The 16,988-nt window shown below is 41.2% G+C and overlaps 1 protein-coding gene across 7 annotated transcripts in view; it reads right to left on the bottom strand.

The window, feature by feature from the left end:
* LOC139578629 (signal transducer and activator of transcription 3) overlaps positions 1 to 15,514 on the bottom strand; it is a 29,889-nt gene extending 14,375 nt beyond the window's left edge. For 4 of the 7 annotated variants that reach the window (XM_071406501.1, XM_071406537.1, XM_071406517.1 and 1 more), the window contains exon 1: positions 15,283 to 15,513. The gene's annotated coding sequence lies outside the window, so the exon portion shown is untranslated. Of the gene's footprint in view, positions 1 to 15,282 lie in introns of all 7 variants that reach the window. The other 3 variants (XM_071406492.1, XM_071406527.1, XM_071406509.1) reach the window with 1 other exon arrangement.
* Positions 15,515 to 16,988: the final 1,474 nt, after the last annotated feature.

Below are 16,988 nucleotides of genomic sequence, written 5' to 3'. Positions count from 1 at the left end.
TTCTCATTTTACTGGACACAGGAAGGAACACAATGTTCTCCTAGTAGCTCAAATGCACAATAATATGCAATGTGATGGTTAGGCTACAACTGTCCTGATAACAAGTCCCTATACAGTAGCAAGACCATGTTGTACTGTAGGCCAGATGTACGGACATCCAGAAGAGAGAAACAGGAGCAAACTGTTTAGTCAGGGTAACATTTTAAAATCACGGGATTTGAGATTTCTTCCATTCTTTGCGTCATCATATCTGATATGCTCCATTGACAGATTCAGATAACAGAACTTATCCAATCACAAAGACTCAATTCCTTGGATAACAGGTGAACAAACATGCTCCAACCGCATTTTGCTTTGCAGAGAAACCTAGGGTTGCGTCCTAAATGGTAAGATTTTCCTGTGCCTTGGTCAAAAGTAGTACACTATAGAGAATAGGTTGCCATTTGGGATTAATCCTCATTTATAAAACGTCACTTCCTCTTGTCCTACACAGGTGAAACAAGGAGTTTAAATTGCCTATGACCTTTACTGCTCGTATTGGCGTTGAAATTGGTAGATTTGATTGCAATCTTGGTTTACTTCCCCTGTACTTTTCTTGCCATGTCCACTTCCTGTCAGACTGGAGTAAGGACAAAAAATACAATTTTATAATTCTAGTCGATTCCACAGATATGATGAAGTCAGTCAAATCATTTGTCTAATGCAAGCAGAGGTTATGAGTAGAGGTCGACCGACTATGATTTTTCAACGCCGATACCGATTATTGGAGGACCAAAAAAGCCGATACCGATTAAAATCGGCCGATTTATTTATTTATTTGTAATAATGACAATTACAACAATACTGAATGAACACTTATTTTAACTTAATATAATACATCAATAAAATCAATTTAGCCTCAAATAAATAATGAAACATGTTCAATTTAGTTTAAATAATGCAAAAACAAAGTGTTGGAGAAGAAAGTAAAAGTGCAATATGTGCCATGTAAGAAAGCTAACGTTTAAGTTCCTTGCTCAGAACATGAGAACATATGAAAGGTAAGAAGTTTTTTTTCAATATTCCCAGGTAAGAAGTTTTAGGTTGTAGTTATAGGACTATTTCTCTCTATACCATTTTTATTTCATATACCTTTGACTATTGGATGTTCTTATAGGCACTTTAGTATTGCCAGTGTAACAGTATAGCTTCCATCCCTCTCCTCGCCGCTATCTGGGCTCGAACCAGGAACACATTGACAACAGCCACCCTCGAAGCAGCGTTACCCATGCAGAGCAAGGGGAACAACTACTCCAAGTCTCAGAGCGAGTGACTTTTGAAACGCTATTAGCGCGCACCCCGCTAACTAGCTAGCCATTTCACATCGGTTAAACAGCCTAATCTCGGGAGTTGATAGGCTTGAAGTCATAAACAGTGAAATGCTTGAAGCATTGCGAAGAGCTGCTGGCAAAATGCACGAAAGTGCTGTTTGAATGAATGCTTACGAGCCTGCTGGTGCCTTCCACCGCTCAGACTGCTCTATCAAATATCAAATCATAGACTTAATTATAACATAATAACACACAGAAATACGAGCCGTAGGTCATTAATATGGTCGAATCCGGAAACTATCATCTCGAAAACAAAACGTTTATTCTTTCAGTGAAATATGGAACCGTTCCGTATTTTATCTAACGGGTGGCATCCATAAGTCTAAATATTCCTGTTACATGTCATAATTACGTAAAATTCTGGCAAATTAGTTCGCAACGAGCCAGGCGGCCCAAACTGTTGCATATACCCTGACTCTGCGTGCAATGAACGCAAGAGAAGTGACACAATTTCACCTGGTTAATATTGCCTGCTAACCTGGATTTCTTTTAGCTAAATATGCAGGTTTAAAAATATATACTTCTGTGTATTGATTTAAGAACGGCATTGATGTTTATGGTTAGGTACACGTTGGAGCAACGACAGTCCTTTTTCGCGAATGCGCACCGCATCGATTATATGCAACGCAGGACACACTAGATAAACTAGTAATATCATCAACCATGTGTAGTTATAACTAGTGATTATGATTGATTGATTGATTGATTGTTTTTTATAAGATAAGTTTAATGCTAGCTAGCAACTTACCTTGGCTTCTTACTGCATTCACATAACAGGCAGGCACCTCGTGAGGCAGGTGAGTAGAGCATTGGACTAGTTAACCGTAAGGTTGCAAGATTGAATCCCTGAGCTGACAAGGTAAAAATCTGTCGTTCTGCCCCTGAACAAGGCAGTTAACCCACCGTTCCTAGGCCGTCATTGAAAATAAGAATGTGTTCTTAACTGACTTGCCTAGTTAAATAAATGTGTAAAAAAATAATAATAAAAAAATAAAATAAATAATAATAAATAATAATAAAAAAAAATTTTTTTTTTTTAAAGAAATCGGCAAAATCGCTGTTCATAAATACCGATTTCCAATTGTTATGAAAACTTGAAATCGGCCATTCCGATTAAATCGGTCGACCTCTAGTTATAAGCCACAGGATCACACAAAAAAGCTTGTGATGTGCACTGGAGAGCACCTGTGACAAAACGCAAAATGTTTGCCATTGTTTGTTATGTTGCTAGCGTGAACAAGCATATTCCTTTTGCTAAAGCTTTTTGTTGTCGTTGTATTTTACCCCCTTTTTTTCACCCCAAATTTGATCTTATCTCATCGTTGCAACTACCCAACGGGCTCGGGAGAGGCGAAGGTCGAGTCATGCGTCCTCCCAAAACATGACCCGCTAAACCGCGCTTCTTAACCTCACTAGGGTATGTGGGACGGTGGCGTCCCACCTCGTCAACAGCCAGTGAAACTGCAGGGCGCCAAATTCAAAACAACAGAAATCCCATAATTAAAATTCCTCAAACATACAAGTATTTTACACCATTTTAAAGATACACTTGTTGTAAATCCAGCCGCAGTGTCTGATTTCAAAAAGGCTTTACAACGAAAGCACACCAAACGATTATGTTAGGTCAGAGCCAAGTCACAGAAAAACACAGCCATTTTTCCAGCCAAAAAGAGGAGTCACAAAAAGCAGAAATAGAGATAAAATTAAACACTAACCTTTGATGATCTTCATCAGATGACACTCATAGGACTTCATGTTACACAATACATGTATGTATTGTTCGGTAAAGTTCATATTTATATCCAAAAATCTGAGTTTACATTGGCGCGTTATGTTTAGTAGTTCCAAAACATCCAGTGATTTTGCAGAGAGCCACATCAATTTACAGAAATACTCATAATAAACATTGCTAAAAGATACAACTGTTATGCATGGAATTTTAGATCCACTTAATGCAACACTCCTTAATGCAACCGCTGTGTCAGATTTCAAAAAAACTTTACGGAAAAAGCACACCATGCAATAATCTGAGTACAGCGCTCAGAGACCAAAACAACCCAAACAGATATCCACCATGTTGTGTAGTCAACAGAAGTCAGAAATAGCATTATAAATATTCACTTACCTGTGATGATCTTCATCAGAATGCACTCCCAGGAATCCCAGTTCCACAATAAATGTTTGTTTTGTTCGATGAAGTCCATCATTTGTCCAAATACATCCCTTTTGTTTGCACGTTTAGCCCAGTAATCAAAATTCATGACGCACGATCACTAGTTTCAGACAAAAAGTCAAAAATTTCAGTTACAGTCTGTAGAAACATGTCAAACGATGTATAGCATCAGTCTTTGGGATGTTTTTAACAAATCTTCAATAATGTTCCAACCGGAGTATTCCTTTGACTCCAGAAATGCAATGGAACGCAAGCTAACTATCACGTGAACGCACGTGGTCTGCTCATGGCTCTCTGGCAGACCTCTGACTCATTCCCCTCTCATTCGCCCCCACTTCACAGTAGAAGCATCAAACAAGGTTCTAAAGACTGTTGACATCTAGTGGAAGCCTTAGGAAGTGCAATATGACCCCATAGACACTGTGTATTCGATAGGCAAAGAGTTGAAAAACTACAAACCTCAGATTTCCCACTTCCTGGTTGGATTTTTTTCTCTGTTATACTCACAGACATCATTCAAACAGTTTTAGAAACGTCAGAGTGTTTTCTATCCAAAACTACTAATTATATGCATATTCTAGCTTTTATGGCTGAGTAGCAGGCAGTTTAATTTGGGCACGCTTTTCATCTAAAATTCCCAATGCTGCCCCCTACCCGCCCGCTTATCCCGGAAGCCAGCTGCACCAATGTGTCGGAGGAAACACCATCCAACTGACGACTGAAGACAGCCTGCAGCCAATGCTCTCTAGCAGATATCCACAGACTTCCAGTCCTTGCGCTAACGCTAGTTATCAATTGTGCTACAGCTAGTTAGCAACTTCCTTCAAACTGCATGCAGAGACATAATAATGGTATCCACGAGTTCATCTGACTCTGGAGAAGAAGATACATTGACAAAGTATCCCTTGAAGTCATTCAAAAGTATTACTGTGCGTGAAGTTTTAAATGCATTCTGTCATTACTAAATGTGTCATGTGATAGACATTTGAATATTACTATTTGTTTTTTATTTTTTACACACAGAACTGCTTTAACTCAGCGACATTTGTGAGTTTTCAAACCCTGCCACAACATCTCAATTGGGATTAGGTCTGGACTTTGACTATTCCAAAACTTTTTAACCCTTTTCATGTAGACTTGATTGTGTGTTTTGGACCATTGTCTTGCTGCATGACCCAGCTGCGCTTCAGCTTACAGACGGATGGACATTCTCCTGTAGAATTCTCTGATACAGAGCAGAATTCATGGTTCCTTCTATTAAGGCAAGTCGTCCAAGTGCTGAGGCAGCAAAGCATCCCAAACCACATGAGGTTGAGGTTCTTACTGTGGAAGGCAGTGTTTGGTTTTCACCAGACATAAATGGGACTCATCCAAAAAGTTGACTCAAGTTTTCCAAAAGCATCTGGTTGATCATCAAGACTCTTGGAAGAATGTTCTGTGGACAGATGAGTCAAAGTATAAGTGTCTGTGAGCTGAAGCTGAAGCGCAGCTGGGTCATGCAGCAAGACAATGATCCAAAACACACAATCAAGTCTACATGAAGATGGCTAAAAAGCTACAAATTTTAAGTTTTGAAATGGCCTAATCCAGACCTAATCCCAATTGAGATGTTGTGGCAGGACTTGAAATGAGCAGTTCATGCTTGAAAACCCACAAATGTCGCTGAGTTACAGCAGTTCTGCATGGAAGAGTGGGACAAAATTCCTCCACAGCAACGTGAGAGACTGATCAACAACTACAGCAAGTGCTTGGTTGGAGTCATTGCAGTTAAAAGGTGGCACAAACAGTTATTGAGTGTAAGGGGGCAATTACATTTTCACACAGAAGCATTGGCTGTTGCACACCTTTGTTTATGAAATAAATTAAATGTGTAATTGTTGTTATTTGTTCACTCAGGTTCCCTTTATCTAATATTAGGATTTGGTTGAAGATCTGATAACATTCAGTATCAAAAATATGCAAACGTAGAGAATTAGAAAGGGGACAAATACTTTTTCACAGCACTGCGCCTGATTTAAAAGGTGAGCCACTTTCGTGGTACTGGTTCTCCCGAGTTGAACTTAGTTGACCAAAGTTCTCGCTAACTCCTCAAACCAGATACGTAGTATAGGGCTCTGAACTCACCACCGCGGGTTCAGACTAGCGCGACCGGGTCGGTCACGTCTGCATATATACCGAGCAGGTTTGCATGCTCAGTAATTAGTATGTTCTATGTTGAGGGGCGTTTTCCTATGTGTGTCCTGATATGTTAAAATATATTATGTATTGGCCATTGATGTTTAAACTATTGAGATGTATTGATTATGGAGTGACATATTCATATTGGATGAATACCTGCTCAAGGGCTTGCTCATTTCGAGAGAGCTTAGGCTATAGTGACATGTTGTCCCTGGGCTCTACTAAACTCTGCTGTGAGGGTCCACTACATTACAAGGTTATTTGAGAAAAGGAAAGCTAGGAAAGTTAGAGGGCACCCCTACTCATTTCACATGTTAGACATGTCACCTTCCCTTTCCTCTTTCACTACACTGATGGAAACAGGTGCATCACCCTGCCTGGGGTGTATTCATTACGCTAATTCTGTTGCAAAAACGTTTTGTTTGGTTTGCTTCCGTTTGGTTCTTAAACGGTAAATGGCTTCCATTGCAAGGCATAATGAATACACTAGAGGTTGACCGATTTAATTAGGGCCGATTTCAAGTTCTCATAACGAATCGGTAAATCGGCATTTTTGGACACCAATTATGGCCGATTACATTGCACTCCACGAGGAGACTGCGTGGCAGGCTGACTATCTGTTACGCGAGTGCAGCAAGGAGCCAAAGTAATAAAAAACAATCAATCTTAACATAATCACTAGTTAACTACACATGTTTGATGATATTACTTGTGTATCTAGCTTGTCCTGCGTTGCATATAAATCGATGTGGTGCCTATTAATTTATCATCGAATCACAGCCTACTTCACCAAACGGGTGAAGCATTTCGCATTCGCGAAAAAAAGCACTGTCGCTGCACCAGTGTACCTAACCATAAACGCCAATGCCTTTTTAAAAATCTATACACACGTATATATTTTTAAACCTGTATATTTAGTTAATATTGCCTGCAACATGAATTTATTTTAACTAGGGAAATTGTGTCACTTCTCTTGCGTCCTGTGCAAGCAGAGTCAGGGTATATGCAGCAGTTAAAATACAGAACGTTTCCGCATTTCACTGAAAGAATAAACGTTTTGTTTTCGAAATTATACTTTCCGGATTTGATCATATTAAATGACCTAAGGCTCGTATTTCTGTGTGTTATTATATTATAATTAAGTCTATGATTTGATAGAGCAGTCTGACTGAGCGGTGGTAGGCAGCAGCAGGCTCGTAAGCATTCATTCAAACAGCACTTTCCTGCATTTGCTAGCAGCTCTTCGCTGTGCTTCAAGCATTGCGCTGTTTATGACTTCAAGCCTATCAACTCCCGAGATTAGGCTGGCAATACTATAGTGCCTATAACATCCAATAGTCAAAGGTATATGAAATAAAAATGGTATAGAGAGAAATAGTCCTATAATTCCTATAATAACTACAACCTAAAACTTCTTACCTGGGAATATTGAAGACTCATGTTAAAAGGAACCACCAGCTTTCATATGTTCTCATGTTCTGAGCAAGGAACTTAAACGTTAGCTTTTTTACATGGCAAATATTGCACTTTATTTTCTTCTCCAACACTTTGTTTTTGCATTATTTAAACCAAATAGAACATGTTTCATTATTTGAGACTAAATGTATTTTATTGCTGTAATATATTAAGTTAAAATAAAAGTGTTCATTCAGTATTGTTGTAATTGTCATTATTACAAATATATATACACTGCTCAAAAAAATAAAGGGAACACTTAAACAACACAATGTAACTCCAAGTCAATCACACTTCTGTGAAATCAAACTGTCCACTTAGGAAGCAACACTGATTGACAATACATTTCACATGCTGTTGTGCAAATGGAATAGACAACAGGTGGAAATTATAGGCAATTAGCAAGACACCCCCAATAAAGGAGTGGTTCTGCAGGTGGTGACCACAGACCACTTCTCAGTTCCTATGCTTCCTGGCTGATGTTTTGGTCACTTTTGAATGCTGGCGGTGCTTTCACTCTAGTGGTAGCATGAGACGGAGTCTACAACCCACACAAGTGGCTCAGGTAGTGCAGCTCATCCAGGACGGCACATCAATGCGAGCTGTGGCAAGAAGGTTTGCTGTGTCTGTCAGCGTAGTGTCCAGAGCATGGAGGCGCTACCAGGAGACAGGCCAGTACATCAGGAGACGTGGAGGAGGCCGTAGGAGGGCAACAACCCAGCAGCAGGACCGTTACCTCCGCCTTTGTGCAAGGAGGAGCAGGAGGAGCCCTGCAAAATGACCTCCAGCAGGCCACAAATGTGCATGTGTCTGCTCAAACGGTCAGAAACAGACTCCATGAGGGTGGTATGAGGGCCCGACGTCCACAGGTGGGGGTTGTGCTTACAGCCCAACACCGTGCAGGACGTTTGGCATTTGCCAGAGAACACCAAGATTGGCAAATTCACCACTGGTGCCCTGTGCTCTTCACAGATGAAAGCAGGTTCACACTGAGCACATGAGCACATGTGACAGACGTGACAGAGTCTGGAAACGCCGTGGAGAACGTTCTGCTGCCTGCAACATCCTCCAGCATGACCGGTGGGGTGGCATTTCTTTGGGTGGCCGCACAGCCCTCCATGTGCTCGCCAGAGGTAGCCTGACTGCCATTAGGTACCGAGATGAGATCCTCAGACCCCTTGTGAGACCATATGCTGGTGCGGTTGGCCCTGGGTTCCTCCTAATGCAAGACAATGCTAGACCTCATGTGGCTGGAGTGTGTCAGCAGTTCCTGCAAGAGGAAGGCATTGATGCTATGGACTGGCCCGCCCGTTCCCCAGACCTGAATCCAATTGAGCACATCTGGGACATCATGTCTCGCTCCATCCACCAACGCCACGTTGCACCACAGACTGTCCAGGAGTTGGCGGATGCTTTAGTCCAGGTCTGGGAGGAGATCCCTCAGGAGACCATCCGCCACCTCATCAGGAGCATGCCCAGGCGTTGTAGGGAGGTCATACAGGCACGTGGAGGCCACACACACTACTGAGCCTCATTTTGACTTGTTTTAAGGACATTACATCAAAGTTGGATCAGCCTGTAGTGTGGTTTTCCACTTTAATTTTGAGTGTGACTCCAAATCCAGACCTCCATGGGTTGATAAATTTGATTTGCATTGATAATTTGTGTGATTTTGTTGTCAGCACATTCAACTATGTAAAGAAAAAAGTATTTAATAAGAATATTTCATTCATTCAGATCTAGGATGTGTTATTTTAGTGTTCCCTTTATTTTTTTGAGCATTTGCCAGAGAACACCAAGATTGGCAAATTCGCCACTGGCGCCCTGTGCTCTTCACAGATGAAAGCAGGTTCACACTGAGCACAGATGAAAGCAGGTTCACACTGAGCACATGAGCACATGTGACAGACGTGACAGTCTGGAGACGCCGTGGAGAACGTTCTGCTGCCTGCAATATCCTCCAGCATGACCGGTTTGGCGGTGGGTCAGTCATGGTGTGGGGTGGCATTTCTTTGTGGGGCCGCACAGCCCTCCATGTGCTCGCCAGAGGTAGCCTGACTGCCATTAGGTACCGAGATGAGATCCTCAGACCCCTTGTGAGACCATATGCTGACACATGCACATTTGTGGCCTGCTGGAGGTCATTTTGCAGGGCTCTGGCAGTGCTCCTCCTTGCACAAAGGCGGAGGTAGCGGTCCTGCTGCTGGGTTGTTGCCCTCAATAAAGGGAACACTTAAACAACACAATGTAACTCCAAGTCAATCACACTTCTGTGAAATCAAACTGTCCACTTAGGAAGCAACACTGATTGACAATAAATTTCACATGCTGTTGTGCAAATGGAATAGACAAAAGGTGGAAATTATAGGCAATTAGCAAGACACCCCCAATATATATATATATATACAGTGGGGAGAACAAGTATTTGATACACTGCTGATTTTGCAGGTTTTCCTACTTACAAAGCATGTAGAGGTCTGTAATTTTTATCATAGGTACACTTCAACTGTGAGAGACAGAATCTAAAACAAAAATCCAGAAAATCACATTGTATGATTTTTAAGTAATTAATTTGCATTTTATTGCATGACATAAGTATTTGATACATCAGAAAAGCAGAACTTAATATTTGGTACAGAAACCTTTGTTTGCAATTACAGAGATCGTACGTTTCCTGTAGTTCTTGACCAGGTTTGCACACACTGCAGCAGGGATTTTGGCCCACTCCTCCATACAGACCTTCTCCAGATCCTTCAGGTTTCGGGGCTGTCGCTGGGCAATACGGACTTTCAGTTCCCTCCAAAGATTTTCTATTGGGTTCAGGTCTGGAGACTGGCTAGGCCACTCCAGGACCTTGAGATGCTTCTTACGGAGCCACTCCTTAGTTGCCCTGGCTGTGTGTTTTGGGTTGTTGTCATGCTGGAAGACCCAGCCACGACCCATCTTCAATGCTCTTACTGAGAGAAGGAGGTTGTTGGCCAAGATCTCGCGATACATGGCCCCATCCATCCTCCCCTCAATACGGTGCAGTCGTCCTGTCCCCTTTGCAGAAAAGCATCCCCAAAGAATGATGTTTCCACCTCCATGCTTCACGGTTGGGATGGTGTTCTTGGGGTTGTACTCATCCTTCTTCTTCCTCCAAACACGGCGAGTGGAGTTTAGACCAAAAAGCTCTATTTTTGTCTCATCAGACCACATGACCTTCTCCCATTCCTCCTCTGGATCATCCAGATGGTCATTGGCAAACTTCAGACGGGCCTGGACATGCGCTGGCTTGAGCAGGGGGACCTTGCGTGCGCTGCAGGATTTTAATCCATGACGGCGTAGTGTGTTACTAATGGTTTTCTTTGAGGCTGTGGTCCCAGCTCTCTTCAGGTCATTGACCAGGTCCTGCCGTGTAGTTCTTGGCTGATCCCTCACATTCCTCATGATCATTGATGCCCCACGAGGTAAGATCTTGCATGGAGCCCCAGACCGAGGGTGATTGACCGTCATCTTGAACTTCTTCCATTTTCTAATAATTGCGCCAACAGTTGTTGCCTTCTCACCAAGCTGCTTGCCTATTGTCCTGTAGCCCATCCCAGCCTTGTGCAGGTCTACAATCTTATCCCTGATGTCCTTACACAGCTCTCTGGTCTTGGCCATTGTGGAGAGGTTGGAGTCTGTTTGATTGAGTGTGTGGACAGGTGTCTTTTATACAGGTAACGAGTTCAAACAGGTGCAGTTAATACAGGTAATGAGTGGAGAACAGGAGGGCTTCTTAAAGAAAAACTAACAGGTCTGTGAGAGCCGGAATTCTTACTGGTTGGTAGGTGATCAAATACTTATGTCATGCAATAAAATGCAAATTAATTACTTAAAAATCATACAATGTGATTTTCTGGATTTTTGTTTTAGATTCCGTCTCTCACAGTTGAAGTGTACCTATGATAAAAATGACAGACGTCTACATGCTTTGTAAGTAGGAAAACCTGCAAAATCGGCAGTGTATCAAATACTTGTTCTCCCCACTGTATATATATAAATATTATTATTTTTAAAAAATGTAATCAGCCGATTAATCGGTATCGGCTTTTTTTGGTCCTCCAATAATCGGTATCGGTATTGAAAAATAAAATAGTTCGACCTCTAGAATACACCCCTGGTATGAGATCGTGCTACGTACAAAAACTAGACTCAAACCACAATGCAAAGCAGCTGAGCTGACTCATCATCATGTGTCAAAACTCAAACTGTCACCTTCCCATTCAATTACTTGTTGTTTTCTTTCAACTTCCTCTTACTGGAGTTTCTCAAGTCATACAAAGTGCATGGGCTTAAATGGATCCCATGTTAGTCAATCAACAGCTAAGCTTGTAATTTACAGTACCTCAAAACAGACAACTCTTTGGCAACAGGTGACAACCCAGTCAAAACCCATAAAATATAGGTGACAAGATAGATGAAATATTAAAAAGCAGAAACTTCCTTTGTTCAACCGGACCCTGCATCCATGGGTAGCTTTTTGCAATTTTGGGGGGATTTCTCATGTCTTACTCATTGGTAGGAAGAAGTTTGGTGTTGGGTACTATATTTGACTATTATCTGAATCTTGAAAAAAAAAAAAAAAAAAAAGCCAATTTGGGTGCAAAAAAATTGCTTAAATTTTCAGAGATCAAATTATACTTTAACAAAATTATTTTTTAGAAATGCTAAATCGTATCTTTTACTAACTACAGAAATGCTTTCAGAACGATCCGAGATGGTGGGTCCTCTCTCTTTTTTACTCAGTCACACTCAGAGAATGAAAAGGACACCACTTGATTCATATCATATCCAAAGTGGGCATTACCAGTACCTATAAAGATTGCTGGCTTCGCTATAGTTCTACATACACAACTGAAAAGAGCAGAGCTTTTGTCTGTGCAGCACTTGTCCCATAATTCACATTACAGAGTGGGGTGGAATGCACAGGCAGACCACAGAGAGCCACAGAAGCACAGAGCTCCACCAGGGTTAACAACACAGCTTTGTGAACAGTGGCACAACACCAGACAGACCTGGAGATCTATACAGCCTTGACCTACAGAAGCAAGTCAACATGAACTGACTTTCACTGAGCCTGTGTTGAGAGAACTGTAGGTCTCAAGAACAGGAAACAAACATTCTGTACTGCAGCAAGGCAGCACTCATTTAAAATCACCAGTATCTCTCTGCAGCCACTATGGGTAGGCTACACCATAAAAACATTTGTTGCATGTCTAAACACTGTCTAAAAGAGTGTGGTGTACTGTACACTGTACATTGTGTACGGGAGGTGGGATCAGCCTTTCAAGGAACCTAGTCTGCATTGTTCAGCTAAAGATAACAATTTTACTAGAAAGCGTCAGTCATGAGGGCCATGAAAGCAGCCACATCCTCTTGCCCTGTACATAACTAGGCCTGGGCCTAGTGCTTTCTATGTAACAGAAATAATAATGTTACTGTGGCTTTCTAAAAACCAGCGTTGTCATTGTACTATTGTTGTGCAGTGAACTGTTAAACCCCATATTTCTCTAACTCAGGCAGGGAGTAAGTATAACACATTTCTACACCTCACTACAATATCAACGTCTGACTCAATGCAGTAAGCAGTTGCTTTTCTTTTCAGTCACCACGGCGCAGTTTTTCCAGATCAAAATGATCCTGTGTTTTGCTCCCCCTTCCGTTGTGGTCCGTCCTCATTTTTGGATGTAGTTTTAAGAGACAATGGAAACAAATCTCTAACCACATCATATGCTACAACACAGATCATGTTATATGATGCCATAACATTTGGTTGAAATATTGTATTTTTAAACAGGGAACACAACACAGGATAATTTTGTTCTGGATCAAATGTTTAGATAATCTGGGCCCAGGTAAAAAAGAAAAAAACACAGCAATTTAAACTATGATATTTAGACATAAAATATTCAGGAAACACCTTTCAGTTATCATAAAAGCACCGCAAAAGCTGAAACAAGAACATTGGACAATGGAAACATTATTTGAGGAAGAGATTCCAGGAAAATGTATTACTTTATTCCAGTAAGTGTATCCTGGTGCAGTGTCAGTAGAGCATGGGACAAGTAAGGATCAACATCAGCGACAACCTTGCAGTTTTATAGTCACTTACATGTGCTGCTGCCCATCATCAAGAAAAAGGGGCCCGCAGGGGCCAGAGTGTGCAAAGCTGTCATCAAGGCAAAGGGTGACTACTTTGAAGAATCTCAAATATATTTTGATTTGTTTAACACTTTTGTGGTTACTACATGATTCGATGTGTGTTATTTCATCGTTTTGATGTCTTTACTATTATTGTAGAAAATAGTAAAAATAAAGAAAAACCCTGGAATGAGTAGGTGTCCAAACTTTTGACTGGTACTGTAGGCCCAAAAGCCGAGACAATAGAAGACACAGTGGCAGAATAAATTCAACCACACCTTTGTTTTATCACAAAACCGGATAGCTACCTCTGTCCAGTGAAGTCCACAAAGCATATTGCATGTAACAAACAGCTACATGACTTACAGCATGGTCAAGCAAGTTAATGTTTCTGACATTTTCAGACCACTAAACAACTATTGATTTAAAACCACAGAGTTACTGCAAATCACAAAGAAAACAGTAGCTTCCTCCACTATTCCAGCACCATTTCAACATCAGTGACAACTAAAATATACCAAAAACAATTTAGTCCAATCAACGTAAGCTAAATATGATGTGGCTGTCCATGGTTCTGATTTCTGTGTGTGTGAGAGAGCACGCCTTCGTGCAAGTAGATTTTTTTTTTTTGACTCACCCCACCCTTGAAGATAAACGCCAATGCCATCCTCCTCTCTTTCATGTTGACGAAACAGTCCATCACTGTCATACAGAACACGCTTTTATTTTAGGCTACCTGGCTAAAATGCTTGCTCCCTAGCCTAACTTCCATTCATGGGCAACGTTAGCTAGTTAACATTAACCTTCTACATCTAGCTACATATTGAGTTTCCATCCTCTAAGGCCAGGGGCACAACAATGTATGAATTAATAGTTGGATCAGAATCAGCATAATCATCATTGGCCAGTGCTGAGAATGAAGTAAAACCACAAGTCCAAATCCCTATCTCCATCCATGGCTAATTTAGGCAAGGGTCAATTTTAGCTTGCTGACTAACCACAGGAGGACAACAACCCAACGATATGCAACAATTCAAGTTTTTCAGTCAATGACTTATGGGATTTGATAGGAGTGATTCCTAATCCAACGTGGCTTCCCATTACACTTGTTTTGGTGCGCCAGTCCCATTCACAGTTGAGCTCATCGCTGATTGGCTAATTGATTATACTTTTTTTGTCAAGCGAGGCCAGAATGTTTTGATCGCTCTGATGCATTCTTCCTGTTAGATTCAATTCGCAAGAGGCTGAGCGTAGGACAATTATGAAACAGACGAAATACATGTTTTATTATTTTTCATTTTTGGGCTTCCCTTGGCATCCATTAATACACGCCACTGGTTGTGTGTGTTTGTAATCCCTCAAACTGTAGATTGGTTGTTGCAAACCTGGAGGCACGCATGGTTCACGTGATGACTTTCCCAAGCACCGTTTGATGGATCAAATGGCCGTGACATGCCCACATGAGAGTGGTCATCACAACCTGCACCATTGGATGTGGCTTTGACCGAAGTCAGCATCCCATCATGGTTGCACTTGCAACTTCAGAAAATGTGCAATATCATCTTTGAAGAAATGGCCAGCAAATCATCACAATAATTAGGCATAAACGGTCGGCGTATGCTATCCTTTGAAAGCAAACGTAGAACCAACAACCGCTGCAGCGATTGGTAGGCCTAATCTATTTGCGAAACAGTGTGATTAAACTTTTGGCGACTTATGTAATAATAACATGGAGGACGTAGCTCCAGTTACTTTGTGTCGAGTGAGATTCACCGATTGGCAGTGTATCCTCAATCTGATAATACATTGATCCTGCTCGCCCACCACACACACAACTACAATGTGTTGTGTAACACATTTTTAGAACTTTACTCTCATGGCCCAACCACAATATGATGTATAAAGAATAGAAAGCAAAGGGTTCTGCGACCGCCTACTCACCCCGCTGTCCACGAGAAAGTGTGTCAGAAAAATGATCCCGTCAAATCGTAGCCAGACACCAGGCTTAAACCACCAGAACGAAATGTCTTATTGTACAGGACAATCGAGAACTTTTAACCAAACTGTATTTCTAACAATCGGAACTACAGTAACGTTGGCCTACTTCAATGTCGCAATACTATACACACTGACAGCTAGTTGTCCAATTCCACCCGGAGTGCAGGCAAACTTCAAGAAAGCGTTGATTGACATACCTAGGATGCAACAGATGACGAGTACACAATTTCGTCCAATCTTTGTGTAGGATATTGCAAGAAGGCGGGATTAACGCTAAAGGGAGGTTGTGGGCGTAGTGTTTATTGCGCTCGACACGGAGGCTGTTCCGTGTATAACACACTCCCTCCGTTTGTAGGGAAAATTGCATGTACAAGCATGACCTTGCAGCGGGAGAAGAAATAACCCCAACTGAACAGCTGAACTGGAAGTCATCTGAATTACTGGCAGTCTCTACGTCATCAGAAGTGTAATAAGAAGAAATGTGAACAACGTTGATATTTCTGTTTTACCCAAATCAACATATATTCGCCATCGACAAATACTCTAACCAAGGCTTTGAAAACAGTTTTATTCTAGTATTTGAAATATAGCATATTAATTATTACACTGAGAAAAATTGGGTCTAGTCTTCTTCTTCATCATCATCTATGTAGGCGAAAGCAAAACACTTCAGCAATAATTAAATATTTGATCAACATGTTTACTTGGTTTCATGGGACCTAAGAATTACAGGGTTCTATGCTCCTAAACGTTCACATTTTTCTTGTGTGGCATTGCCCGTCAATTTGAGAGTGGTCATCTCTCAGGTAGCTAACCTTATAGGCCTAGGTCATTATAGTACATTGTGAGACTAATAGCATAATTTGAGTGTCCCTTTTCAGCAGGGAAATAACAAGAGTAGAAACATTACTGAGGTTATCATAATCGTAGCAGGTCAGGTCACATGCTGTGAAAACCAAATGAATATGACCGGTGTCCTGAGATTAGGACTAAACCTATACTAAAATGCATGCTCGATGGAGTTAATCTCACTGTAGCTACAACTCTGGATCCTCTTCCACTCCCAGATTTTCCATTGTTTGTTGTAATCTACGGAGGCAAAGAAACACGGTTGACAATGTTTACTTTCATTACAAACTCACTCACACATTGAAGCAGCATGACTCAAATCTCTATCCCTAATGACCAATAGCTCAAGCACTCTTCTCTTTCATTTACGGTGTTTCGCATCATTAGTCAGTGTTTATTATGGAGTAACATCGGCCTATGGAGCAATGTCATTATTTACAATGTGTAGGTTTGAATGGTTTTCAAGGAAAAGTGAACATGTTGGTTTCTTCTTTATGATGCAAATTCATTCAAAGAAAATGAAACGGCCTCTGTTTACCCCGGGTGACTAATCTGTTTACCCCGGGTGACTAATCTGTTTACCCCGGGTGACTAATCTATAATACAGCTGTACTGGCTGCAATTCACATAGCATTGGGTTGAACTTTGACCCATTCAATCAGCACAGTGGTAAAGTCTGGTGTAAATCATGTATCTTTATTGATATATAAGTGGTTAGACAAAAATAGTAATTTAATTCAACAGAAAAAGCAAGCTTCATTTTTTGATCTGTCATAACAATAGGGAGAGATCATCATCTC

This window comes from Salvelinus alpinus, chromosome 1, assembly GCF_045679555.1.
Source record: "Salvelinus alpinus chromosome 1, SLU_Salpinus.1, whole genome shotgun sequence".
Classification (NCBI taxonomy): Eukaryota; Metazoa; Chordata; class Actinopteri; order Salmoniformes; family Salmonidae; genus Salvelinus; species Salvelinus alpinus.
This window is presented reverse-complemented; position numbering and strand designations above follow the sequence as displayed.